General features: G+C 43.1%; 1 protein-coding gene across 1 annotated transcript in view; it reads left to right on the top strand.

Annotated features, from left to right (window-relative positions):
- LOC128688223 (uncharacterized) overlaps nt 1–14,575 on the top strand; it is a 598,240-nt gene that overhangs the window by 428,578 nt on the left and 155,087 nt on the right. The window lies entirely within an intron of this gene.

The following is a 14,575-nucleotide window of genomic DNA, read 5'->3' on the forward strand; positions in this document are numbered from 1 at the left end:
TTTCCCTTACACCAGGAAAATTAATGTTAATATTGTTGATCTGGGAAACCAGAGCTACTCTCAACTTCCCTGGATCAATCCAGGTAAGTTGAGAGTAGCTCTGGTTTCCCAGATCAACAATATTAACATCAATTTTCCTGACTCCTATGGGTTAACTTTCACCATGAATATAATAAATATTTTCCTCAGATAAAGTCAACTTATACAACAACAACTTTTACTGTATGATCCAAGGAAGAAGAGGGTAGCTCCAATTCCTTGGATTGACTATATTACTTTACAGACTGAAATTAAAAGATCTCACTGTCCACATTTAAAATAAATAACTTCTGCCTCGGTGGGAGACGGCCGACTTGTTGAAAAAAAAAAAAACTTCTGAAATGGTAAAGAATCTTTTTCTGAAGATAATGACAAAAAACGAAATTTAATTGAGACCTTATAGAATTATGGAGGCACAAAATTAGCGGTCTGGGCGTTACTTACGCATTGGCGAATTCGCCGACTTTGAGCTTTATTTTAAACCAATTCTACCAAATTTTTAGATGTTTCGCTAGACTGCTTTTTGTCCTATCGATTGAGGACAAGAAACTGCCCATTCAGCTATCAAAACTACCCTATAAATTGAACAGAATCAGTAATTTTAGGAGTTTTATGTAAAAAAAAAAAAAAAAAAAAAAAGTCCAAAATAAACACTAGACATTCCAGGCACAAACATTTCCTCTGTTCACTAGTCATATCCTCAGACCTCTCCTACATTTGCTCTGTTCATTAATCATATCTACGTTACACCTCCCTTCCATAAACATTTGCTTTGTTCAGTAATCATATCCTACGTTACACTTGCTTTCCATAAACATTTGCTCTGTTCATTAATCATATCTCCTATGTTACACTTGCCTTCCATTATGAATTCGTTGCACAAAATATTGAAGATTTACTTTAGTTCATCATCTGGCTAAGTCATGCATCAGGAAACGTCCTGCTTCCAGACAAACCTTACCTAACCTAACTTTCTTGGATAATAAAATTCTATAACCAGCAATGATTCGCCATGGTTTATGGCATCCCAATAATTGAATCAGGCTGATTAAAAACCCGCAAAATAGACCAGAGGGGTATAGGGAAGCCTTACCCATCCTCAGGAACATCTGTAAAGCTCAAATATTTCTGCTACCTTGACTGATTTCAAGCCATGTACTTCCAGTCCTGGAGCCAACTAGAATTATCTCTATTTAAATAGTACAGCTGTTTCTTGGCATTAAGTGATACCAAGAAACAGCCAGTTAAACCATCCTAGAAAACACCTCGAAGTTGCTGTTTAAACCAAACACAAGATCCGAGTTTTGCTTTTCCCATCATGCAGAGCGTGAGGCAGGATTATGTTTTATACTATTTACTGCTCATACCTTATTTGAGTGAGCTGAGCTCATGACACAGATCAAAGTGAGTGAGCCTGTTAAAAGCCCTCCATCAGTACTTCGCCAGGATTCTAGGGTACAGTACTGTGTGTAAATACCAGGTGGGAAACAGCCTGATTAGCTCCCATTTTTCAGATGATATATCACAGCTGAAATAGATGTAAACCAGAACCTCTATGGTCCTTGTGCAGCAGTGTTTCCGGACAGCGTCGTACAAGGGCATTTACTAACTTCGGCTAGTATTTTTACTGCTGAATTATATGCCATCCTTACAGCACTTATCCGTATTGCATCTATGCCTGTGTCATCATTTGTGGTTGTCTCAGACTCCCTTAGTGCTTTACAGGCTATACAAAAATTTTATACACCTCACCCCTTAGTCCTCCGTATCCAACTTTGGCTACGCCGCATCTTTACCAAGCATAAAGATATTGTTTTTTGTTGGGTCCCGGGTCATGTTGACGTACAGGGCAATGAACAGGCAGACACTGCTGCGCGGTCAGCAGTACATGACCTACCAGTTTCTTATAGAGGTATTCCATTTACGGACTATTTTGCTGCAATATCTTCCCACCTTCACACCCGTTGGCAACAACGTTGGTCTACTATGCTCGGCAACAAACTTCAGTCTATTAAACCGAGTATAGGTTACTGGCCGTCTTCTTATCACCAGTGTCGAGGTTGGGAGACTACTCTCTCCCCTCTTCGCATTGGCCATACTCGTCTTACTCATGGATATCTCATGGAGAGGCGTCTTGCTCCTCTCTGTGAGAATTACCAAGCTCCATTATCAGTCAGCCACATTCTGTTGGACTGCCCACTTTATCAACGAGCACGCAGAATTTACCTCTGTCGTCGTCTTCGCTCCGCTGCTCTCTCTTTACCTTCCCTTCTCGCTGATGGACCCACCTTTCATCCGGACTCTCTCATTGACTTTTTGACAACGACTGACTTACTTCACAAATTCTGATCCCTTCAGCCCTTTCTACTTCAATCTCTTGCTACCTTCTACCCCCGTACTATCCCCTGCCCCGCTGTTTTCTGTAACCTGCTGATCATCCCCCCTCCCTTCTGCCATCCAATTCCCTTGCTTCCTTCCCTACCCTGCAGCGCTGTATAGCCCTTGTGGCTTAGCGCTTCTTTTTGATTATAATAATAATATGGTCCTTGTCACAAAGTCATTCATCATCCCCCCCCCAAGGGAGGCTCCTTGACGCTGGTAAGGGGCTCTTGATCTAGGGAATTAGATCTGTGCTCCGGTTCCCTGAAATGAGCCTGAATACCTTCCATCTCTTCCCCAGCTCAGTATGATCCTATGGATTTACCGCTCCCCCATGATTATAATAATGATTCATCATACCCGTGGCCTGGTGGCTAAAGCTCTCGCTTTATAGTTTATGTATATAATTTTACTCACATGTACAGTGTTATGCAGGGTTCTCCATGACATCGTATGTACATATTAGTGGGGAAGTGTGCCATAATAATATGAATATTGTAGTTGTAAGGAATAATTTTATAATTCATAATGTGCTTTTGGAGGTACTGTAAAGTACTCTAACTATAATTATAAAGAATGGAGTTAGTGATTTATTTTCCAAGGATGTTTGGGTACGCAGAGTAAGCGTGGGGGAGGAGGTCACGTGACGTTAGGATGGCGGTAGAAGCTGGCGTCGGAGATGCTGTATATTTTAAGTTAAGTTTGCAATAATACACTCATTTTGTTTATCCAATTCAAGCCATAGGCTTTCATATGGCTTACCTGTATGTTAACCCAGGCACTGACATGGTCAGGGTGCTGTGGGATGAGTGATGAAGTAAGAAATGAGGTTTGTGGTGTCATGACGGCCTGACGCTGACGAAGCCTAGTGTAATGGTGGCTGAACCTCCAGCCAGCTGTGTGTACCTTCATTTGGGCGTGTAGAATTAAGGTTTTTATGTTATGGTGATTAAATAGATATATTTTCCTAATTGGGATTTTTGCCTAACCCTCTGTTAACCAACCCCTTGAAGTAACACATACTGGTTTAGCGCTTTCTGTTTTTAACTGGGATAGCCCGGGGTGGCCGGTTTGGGCTTGAGATGTGTGTAACTTTTACCTTTGCCCTTAGACCAGGATCAAGCCCCCAGCTATCCCACATTTCTGCGTAACATACAGCAACAGGAAATAAAAAAAAGTTGAAGGAAGAAAAAGAAAACTTTAGACTGGCGCTTATAGTCTCCTATTCTGGAATACCTAATGAATTAGGAGGGTGAGTGAACCCTTTATAATGACTAGACTGACCTCCAAGTGGCAAGGTTTGGTAGATCAGAGCTTATTCTGAAGCTGACAGTGGTCACACACTATAATTTATGCCACAGACTTAAATCAGAAGGGGGGATATATTTTACAGTTATATGTTACAGTTATCACACTTACATATTGCTGCAGTTTGCTTAAAAGAGGAATCAGTGAATATGATCGATCAAGTAGTACAGAATACAACTATTGTTCTTGAAAAATAATTATGATGTGGGAAATGAGGAAGTAGTGTGTACCACAACTAATTTACTTGTAATGATATTAATGAAGCGTGAGGTAAACTATTTTTCAGTCTTAGGTTGGTAAGTGGTAAGTGATGGAGGTAAATACTGTACACAAGTTTAAGATCAGACACGATCAGTCCCTAAAAACCAGAATCTAGGAAAACCTGTAAAAAAAAAGTTATGAAATTAGTCCAGGAGCTTTGAATCAACTCTTGTAAATGCAGCTATTTTAAGCAACCAGAAGGCAACTTATCCGTCTTTACAGTTTCTCTTGACTCATTATAATTAACATTACTATAATTCAGAACACCAGTGTTGTTGATGTCAGTGTTCATTCACAACACTGACCATTACTTGGTTATGTTCACTCATCACAGTGAACATTAATGTTGTTCCTTAATGTTTATTCATCCGAGTGAACATTAATGTTGTTCCTTAATGTTTATTCATCAGAGTGAACATTAACATTGTTCGTGTATGTGCCCATTAATTATAGTGAACAATAATGTTGTTCTTATATGTTTTCATTCATTATAGTGAACATTTAATGTTGAATTAAACACATGTGCAATTTCTGGGTACATTTAACTGTAGAGGTATCGCCATCCAGTGGCTTCATCAGTACAAAGTTGCTCCTGAGGGAATGATTACCTCATATTCCACTGTTTACTGTATATATTTCTACAGTAATCACATTATGTCCATGTAATATATTTAGGCACAATTCGTCCTCACCCGACAAGATCTTAGCCACCGACGATGTCTACATTGAAGATAGTTTTGGAAACTTCAAAAATTCTAAAACATTAGCATGCATGATACATGTTTTATGTGTCACTACACAGTTTTATGTGTCACTATGTTGTTCTTTCATGTTTCTTTTAAGTTACTATACTTTCTATAAATTACTAAACTGTTCGTCCTTGCTATTTTACCGTTTTGTGTATTACTTTACAGTTCTTGATATGCTGGTTGTATTGGTGAGGTAAGTTAAAAGTTCCACATTGTTATTTACAGCAAGCACAGCAAACTTTCTCACTGCACCTTCTACAACAGTGTATATTGACATTCATGTCTCACCAAGCAATTATCTTTCATGACTAAGGTTTCCAACACATTCACTGAACGTCTTCCAGGATTCCTTTCTCTCATCTGCACTTACCTCCGCTATACAGTTTCAATATCTATAGCGTTATCCGCAACACACATCAAATATCATTAACTCTCGGAAAATAAAACCGTCCATCTCGATCTAAAAAAAAAAAAAAAAAAAAAAAAAAGGCAGCCACTCCCACAACTTGGTTAGTTCGTTTCAGTGTTGCTATCAGTGTTGTATTACAGTTTAATTATTAATAGATTCTTACTGTTTCATCGCCTTAACCAGCTGTAATGTTCGTCTACAATCAGTCTAGCTGGTTCTGCCCCAACGCAAAATGGTATATAAAAAAACTTACTGCCACATCGTGCACAATGGAAATTGCTAATCTGAAAGCTATGAGCGCACACTGCTCAGGAGACATATCTTAACAGATACTGTTTTAGCAATAGGCACATATCTCGACCCACAAACCCTCCACATAGCAGTGGCTCTCTGCCACTGCACCAGTATGTCCAGTATGATCTTCATATTCTAAACTGTCTCAACTCAAGGATTCGCATGCAAGACACAACGAAGTCTGCAGCATCATCAAGAGGAGCCTCGCTCTGGCTGGGTGCCGTGGTGAGGGAGAACGTTTATTCTTAGCTTCCAGTAACCCCAGTAATCCAGCTAATCATCCTGATAGGATCACTACCTATCCCTAAGGCTATATCTGCATATCCACTGTGGGTGACATGTATCAGTTATAGTGTAGGGAAAACAGCGGTGCTGCTGATCAAAGAGAATAATTCAAACTTGGCAAATATATGTGACTATGGTCATCTGAACCAACATATTTTAAATATAGAAGCACATAAATATTTCCTTATTTCCATTACATTGCTTCTCCTACAATATTTAACTTTAACCACCATATGGTTACACGTCTGTGTGCACGAGTGTTGGTGGCATGGTATGTGTGCACGAGTGTTCGTAGCATGGTATGTGTGCACGAGTGTTCGTGGCATGGTATGTGTGCACGAGTATTCGTGGCATGGTATATGTGCACGAGTGTTGGTGGCATTGTATGTGTGCACGAGTGTTGGTGGCATGGTATGTGTGCACGAGTGTTGGTGGCATGGTATGTGCACACCCACATCACTCCTGTCAGGCACAGCAACATCACATGTTCCAAACACAGGAACATCACATCTGTCAGGCACAGCAACATCACATCTGTTAGACACAGCAACATCACATCTGTCCGACGCAAGAACATCACATATCAGACACAGCAATATCACATCTGTCAGACACAGCAACATAGCATCTGTCAGACAGCAACATCAGATTTGTCGGAGACAGCGACATGACTTCTGTCAGGCACAGCAACATCACATCTGTCAGACGCAACAACATAGCATGTCAGACAAAGCATCTTCACATCTGTCAGCCACACCGACATCACATCTGTGAGATACAGCAACATAACATCTGTGTAGACACATGTTACGCAAACATGTGGGATAGCTGGGGGCTTGAGCCTGGTCTAAGGGCAAAGGTAAAAGTTACACACATCTCAAGCCCAAACCGGCCACCCAGGGCTATCCCAGTCAAAACAGAAAGCACTAAATTGGTATGTGTACTTCAAGGGGTTGGGTAACAGAGGGTTAGGCAAAAATCCCAATTAAGAAAATATATCTATTTAATCACCATAACATAACATAACATAAAAACCTGAATCCTAAACGCCCAAATGAGGGTACACACAACAGCTGGCTGGAGGTTCAGCCACCATAACCACTAGGCTTCGTCAGCGTCAGGCCGTCATTACACTACAAACCTCATTTCTTACTTCCTCACTCATCCCACAGCACCCTGACCATGTCAGAGCCTGGGTGAACATACAGGTAAGCCATATGAGAGCCTATGGCTTGAGTTGGATAAACAAAATGAGTGCACAACTACAAACTTATCTTAAATACACAGCATCTCCGACGCCAGCCTCTACACACCATGCTAACGTCACGTGACCCCCCCAAACCACGCTTACTCCGCGTACCCAAACATCCTTGGAAAATAAATCATTAACAGAATTTCTTTATAATTACAGTTAGAGTACTTTACAGTACCCCCAAATGCACATTATCAATTATAAAATTATTCCTTACAACTATAATATTCATATTATTATGGCACACTTCTCCACTATATGTACATTACGATGTCATGCAGAACCCTGCATAACAACACACAACAATTTCACATATGTCAGACACAGCAACTTCACATGTGTGAGACACAGCAACATCACTTTTGTCACACACAGCAACATCACATCTGTCAGACACAGCAACGTCACATCTGTCAAACACAGCCACATCGCATCTGTCAGACACACTCACATCACATCTGTCAGACACAGTAACATCGCATCTGTCAGACACAGCAACATAGCATTTGTCAGACACAGCAACATCACATCTGTCAGACACAGCAACATCACATGTCAAACACAGCAACATCACGTCTTTCAGACACAGCACCCTCACATCTGTTAGACAAAGGAACATTACAACTGTCAGACACACCCACATGACATCTGTCAGACACAGGACCATTACAACTGTCAGACACAGCAGCCTCACATCTGTTAGGCTGAGCAACATTACATATCTCAAACACAGCAACATCACATCTGTCAGACAGCAACATCTAATCTGTCAGACACAGTAACATCACATCTGTCAGAAACAACACCCTCACATCTATTAGACACAGCAACACTACATCTGTTAGACACAGCAACATCACATCTGTCAGACAAGGCACCCTCACATCTGTTAGACACAGCAACATTACATCTGTCAGTAACACCCTCATCACATCTGTCAGACAGAGCAAAATTACATCTGTCAGACACAGGACCATTACAACTGTCAGACACAGCAGGCTCACATCTGTTAGGCACAGCCACATTACATCTGTCAAACACAGCAACATCACATCTGTCAGACACCAACATCACATCTGTCGGACACAGCAACATCACATCTGTCTGACACAGCAACATCACATCTGTCAGAAACAACACCCTAATATCTCTTACACGCAACAACACTACATCTGTCAGACACAGCACCCTCACATCTGTTAATCACAGCAAGATTACATCTGTCAGACACACCCACGTCACATCTGTCAGACGCAGCAACATCACATCTGTCAGTCAGAGGAACATTACATCTGTTAGACACAGCAATCTCAGATCTGTTAGACACAGCTACATCACACCTGTCAGACACATCAACATCACATCTGCCAGACACACCCACATCACATCTGTCAGGCACAGCAACATGTTGCTATGTTGCTGTGTCTCACAGATGTGATGTTGCTGTGCCTGATAGATGTGATGCTTCTGTGTCTGACAGATGTGATGTTGCTGCGCCTGACAAAGGTGACGTGGGTGTGTCTGGCAGATGTGATGTTGCTGTGTTTGACAGATGTAGTGTTGCTGTGTCTAATAATTGTGAGGGTGTTGTTGCTGACAGATGTGATGTTGCTGTGTCTGACAGAGGAGCAGACTAGAACAGTAGGGAAAGTACTACAATGGTCCAGGGATTACCTGACAGGAAGGAAACAACGAGTGTTGGTACGTGATGAAGTGTGAGAGTGCGTGCAAGTGTCGAGTGGGGTTCCACAAGGGTCAGTCCTAGGTCCGGTGGTGTTTCTTGTGTACGTGAATGACATGATGGAAGGAATAGATTCAGAAGTGTCGCTGTTCGCTGATCGTGTGAAACTGATGAGGAGAATACAAGCGGGCGAGGATCAGCTAAGATTACATTGGAATCAGGACAGACTACAAGTCTGGTCCGACAAATGCCTCCTGTCAAAGTCATGAAGATTGGGAAAGGACAAAGAAGACCGCAGACAGAGTACAGGTTATGGGATCAAAGGCAGCAAACGTCACTTAATGAAAAGGATCTTGGGGTAACCATTGTAACAAACATATCCCCTGAGCCACATATCAATCAAATAACTTCTGCAGCGTATGGGCACTTGGTAAACCTAAGAATAGCATTTCGACATCTGTGTAAGGAATTATTCACGACATTGTATAGTATGTACACCGTGTACGTCAGGCCCATACTGATTATGTGCAGCACCAGTATGAAACCCACACTTAGTCAAACAAGTCAAGAAACTGGAGAAAGTGTAAAAGTTTGCAACAAGATTAATCCCGGAACTGAAGGGCATGTCTTACGAGGAGAGTTTAAGGAAACTCAACCTGATGACACTAGAGGATACGAGAAATAGGGAACACAGGATAACGACATATAAAATACCGAGAGGAATTGACAAGGTGGACATGGCTCGAATGTTTCAGAGATGGTATATAGGAATAAGGGGCCACAGTTAGAAGCTGAAAATCCAGATGAATCATAAGGATGTTAGGATGTATTTCGTTAGCCTTAGAGCTATCAGGAAGTGGAAAGTGAGGTAGTGGAGGTTAATTCCATACTTAGCTAATGGAGTGACTTAGTATCGACCAGTGAAAAGGCGGACCAGGAGCTATGAATCGACCCTTGCAACCACATATAGGTGAGTACACACACACACACACACACACACACACACAGAAGCGAGGAGTCATACGCATGGAATTCAATTACAGATACTCAACACAGCACCAAGCTCTTCATTTGTTGTACTCAATACAACACCTGCTGTGTTCAACACATGTTACCTAGTTTACTCAAAACAATAACAAACGCGTCACCTTCAACCGTAAACAAACATTACACAAATAACCCTCACACAGGAGAAAGGAACTTACGACGTCTCGGTGCAACTTAGACCATGCACAAAGTCACAATGTGTGATGTTGTAAATGGTCCAAGTTACTTGTGTGTTATTCCAGTCAGGTACTGTGCCTTTTTCTTCTTCATAATAACCAGCACGTGACCTGCTGTAGTGGGCACACCAAGCATGTGACCTGCTGTAGTGAACACAACAAGCACGTGACCTGCTGTTGTGAACACATTAAGGACGTGACCTGCTATAGTGATCACAACAATCACGTGACCTGCTGTAGTGAGCACAACAAGCACATGACCTGCTGTAGTGAACACAACAAGCACGTGACCTGCTGTAGTGAACACAAGCATGTGACCTGCTTTAGTGAACACATCACCAAGCACGTGACCTACTGTAGTGAACACATTAACCACATGACCTGCTGTAGTGAACACAACAAGCACGTGACCTGCTGTAGTGAACACAAGCACGTGACCTGCTATAGTGAACACAAGCATATGACCTGCTTTAGTAAACACATCACTAAGCACGTGACCTGCTGAAGTGAACGCATTAAGCACGTGGCCTACTGCAGTGAACACAAGCACGTGACTGCTGTAGTGAACACAACAAGCACGTAACCTGATGTAGTGAGCACAAGCACGTGACCTGCTGTAGCGAACTCAACAAGCAGGTGACCTGCTGTAGTGAGCACAAGCACGTGACCTGCTGTAGCGAACTCAACAAGCAGGTGACCTTCTGTAGTGAGCACAAGCACGTGATCTGCTCTAATGAACACAACAAGCACGTAACCTGCTCTAGTGAACATAACAAGCACCTGACCTGCTGAAGTAAACACAACAAGCATATGACCTGCTTTAGTAAACACATCACTAAGCACGTGATCTGCTGTAGTGAACGCATTATGCACGTGGCCTACTGCAGTGAACACAACAAGCACGTGACTGTAGTGAACATAACAAGCACGTGACCTGCTGTAGTGAGCACAAGCACGTGACGTGGTGTAGCGAACGCAACAAGCACGTGACCTGATGTAGTGAGCACAAGCACGTGACCTGCTGTAATGAACACAACAAGCACATGACCTGCACTAGAGAACACAACAAGCACGTGACCCGCTTCAGTGAACACATCACCAAGCATGTGATCAGTTAGTCCGCAATATACTTAGACTATTATGAGTTTATATTTTAAACACTGAGATTACATTAGACAATATACTGGATCACAACGTTCATGGTGTTAAATATGGTAAAATATATTCACCTGAAGAGGGTCACCTGTTAATGAATTCGGGGATCCTTGCCTCAGTTACCCAGACCAGACAACAGACCTCAACATTTATGTTATTACATATACTAACGTTCACACATAACAGTACATAAAACAGTATGGGAGCCATTAACAAAGTGGCGTCCTGCTCAGGTTACATTCAACAACGCCACATATTTTTATTATCTACTGATTTTTATTACGTAGTGTAGTTAACTTTTCTATAAAACATTTGTGAAACAACACAAATATTATATACAAATTCTGGAAAAAGATAAAGCATGACTTAATTTGCTACATAAGAGTTGACAGCTTGTATCATCGACCCAACAAGTTCATCTGTTCCAAATATTAATATGAAATATTGTACATGTGCATGGGAATTTGAGTTTGCATACATGCTAGAGTGGAACGAATGCAGTGTGTGTGTGTGTGTGTGCGTGTGTATGTGCGTGTGTGTGTGTGTGTGTGTGCGTGTGTGCGTGTGTGTGTGTGTGTGTGTGGGTGTGTGTGTGTGTGTGTGTGTGTGTGTGTGTGTGTGTGTGTGTGTGTGTGTGTGTGTGTGTGTGTGTGTGTGTGTGTGTGTGTGTGTATGTGTGTGTGTATGTGCGTGTGTGTGCGTGTGTGGGTGTGGGTGTGTGTGTGTACTCACCTAATTCACCTAATTGTGGTTGCAGGGGTCGAGACTCAGCTCCTGGCCCCGCCTCTTCACTGATTACTACTAGGTCCTCTCTCTCTCTCTCTGCTTCCTGAGCTTTATCATACCTCTTCTTAAAACTATGTATGGTTCCTGCCTCCACTACTTCACTTGCTAGGCTATTCCACTTCCTGACGACTCTATGATTGAAGAAATACTTCCTAACGTCTCTGTGACTCGTCTGAGTCTTCAGCTTCCAGTTGTGACCCCTTGTTCCTGTGTCCCCTCTCTGGAACATCCTATCTCTGTCCACCTTATCTATTCCCCGCAGTATCTTGTATATCGTTATCATGTCTCCCCTGACCCTTCTGTCCTCCAGTGTCGTCAGTCCGATTTCCATCAACCTTTCCTCGTACGACATTCCCCTGAACTCTGGGACTAGCCTTGTTGCAAACCTTTGTACTTTCTCTAACTTCTTGACGTGCCTGACCAGGTGTGGGTTCCAGACTGGTGCTGCATACTCCAGTATGGGCCTAACATACACAGTGTACAGTGTCTTGAGCGATTCCTTATTTAGGTATCGGAACGCTATTCTCAGGTTTGCCAGGCGCCCGTATGCTGCAGCAGTTATTTGGTTGATGTGTGCCTCCGGTGACGTGCTCGGTGTTATGGTCACCCCGAGGTCTTTCTCCCTGAGTGAGGTCTGTAGTCTTTGTCCACCTAGCCTGTACTCTGTCTGCGGTCTTCTTTGCCCCTCCCCAATCTTCATGACTTTGCATTTGGCAGGATTGAATTTGAGAAGCCAGTTTCTGGAGCACATGTCCAGCCTGTCCAGGTCTCTTTGCAGTCCTGCCTCATCCTCATCCGATTTAATTCTTCTCATCAACTTCACATCATCTGCGAATATGGACACTTCAGAGTCTATTCCTTCCATCATGTCGTTCGCATATATCAAAAATAGCACTGGCCCTAGAACTGACCCCTGTGGGACCCCGCTCGTCACAGGCGCTCACTTTGATACCTCTTCACGTACCATGACTCGTTGCTGCCTCTCTGTCAGGTATTCCCTGAGCCACTGCAGTGCCCTCCCTGTTACATGCGCCTGATCCTCCAGCTTCTGCACTAATCTCTTGTGGGAAACTGTGTCAAAGGCCTTCCTGCAGTCTAGGAAAACGCAATTAACCCACCCCTCTCTCTCGTGTCTTACTTCTGTTGCCTTGTCATAAAACTCCAGGAGGTTTGTGATACAAGATTTGCCTTCCATGAACCCATGCTGGTTTTCATTTATAATCTTGTTCCGTTCCAGGTGTTCGACCACTCTCCTCCTGATAATCTTCTCCATGACCTTGCACACAATACATGTCAGAGACACAGGTCTGTAGTTTAGCGCCTCGTTTCTGTTTCCTTTCTTAAATATGGGGACTACATTTGCTGTCTTCCATTTCTCAGGTAGTTGCCCAGTTTCAAGGGATGTGTTGAAGATTGTGGTTAGAGGCACGCACAGCATCTCTGCTCCTTCTCTAAGGACCCATGGGGAGATGTCCGGTCCCATCGCCTTTGAGGTATCAAGGTCACTTAGCAGCTTCTTCACCTCCTCCTCGGTTGTTCGTATGTCATCCAACACTTGGTGGTATATTCCCTCTTGATGTTCCCTTCTGTACTGACTTCCCACAGCCCTTCCTGTCTCTACTGTAAAAACTTCCTTAAATCTCCTGTTTAGCTCCTCACATACCTCCTGGTCATTTCTTGTGAGTTCTCCCCCTTCTGTCCTTAATCTGATCACCTGGTCTTTGACTGTTGTCTTCCTCCTGATGTGGCTATACAACAGTTTTGGGTCAGTCTTGATTTTCTATGCTATGTCATTTTCATACTGTCGCTGGGCCTCCCTCCTTACCTGTGCGTACTCGTTTCTGGCTCTGCGACTGATCTCCCCATTTTCGTGTGTTCTCTGCCTTCTGTACTTTTTCCATTCTCTATTGCACTTTGTTTTTGCCTCCTTACAACGTCGGGTAAACCAGGGGCTCGTTCTGGTCTTCCCGTTGTTTCTGTTGCCCTTGGGAATAAACCTTTCCACTGCCTCCTTGCATTTTGTTGTTACATATTCCATCATTTTATTTACTGGCTTTCCTGCCAGTTCTCTGTCCCATGGGACCTCCTGCAGGAAGTTCTTCAACCCTATGTAGTCCCCTCTTTTATATTCAGGCTTTTCCCATTCTACTCCTGTTACTCTCTCCACTTGCAGCTCTACTATATATTCAAAGCACAGAACCACGTGGTCGCTAGCTCCTAGGGGACTCTCATACATGATGTCCTCAATGTCTGAACTGCCCAGGGTGAACACAAGGTCCAATCTTGCTGGTTCATCCTCTCCTCTCACTCTGGTAGTGTCCTTAACATGTTGGTGCATGAGGTTTTCCAGCACCACGTCCATCATCTTCGCTCTCCATGTTTCGGGACCCCCATGTGCCTCCAGGTTTTCCCAGTCAATCTCCCTGTGGTTGAAATCTCCCATAACCAGCAACTTTGCTCTGCTGGAGTGAGCTCTTCTTGCCACCTCAGCAAGTGTGTCCACCTTCGCTCTGTTGCTCTCTTCATATTCCTCTCTTGGCCTCCTGCAGTTCTGTGGTGGATTATACATCACTGCAATGACCACCTTGTGTTCCCCAGGCTGAAGTGTACCTACTATGTAGTCTCTTTCTCCCATCTCATCTATGCCTTCCATTTTCTCGAATTTCCATCTGTTTTTTACTAGCAGAGCAACCCCACCTCCCCCTCTGCCCCTTCTATCTTTCCTCATGATCTGGTATCCTGGTGGGAAGATTG

Source organism: Cherax quadricarinatus, chromosome 19, assembly GCF_038502225.1.
Source record: "Cherax quadricarinatus isolate ZL_2023a chromosome 19, ASM3850222v1, whole genome shotgun sequence".
Taxonomy (NCBI): Eukaryota; Metazoa; Arthropoda; class Malacostraca; order Decapoda; family Parastacidae; genus Cherax; species Cherax quadricarinatus.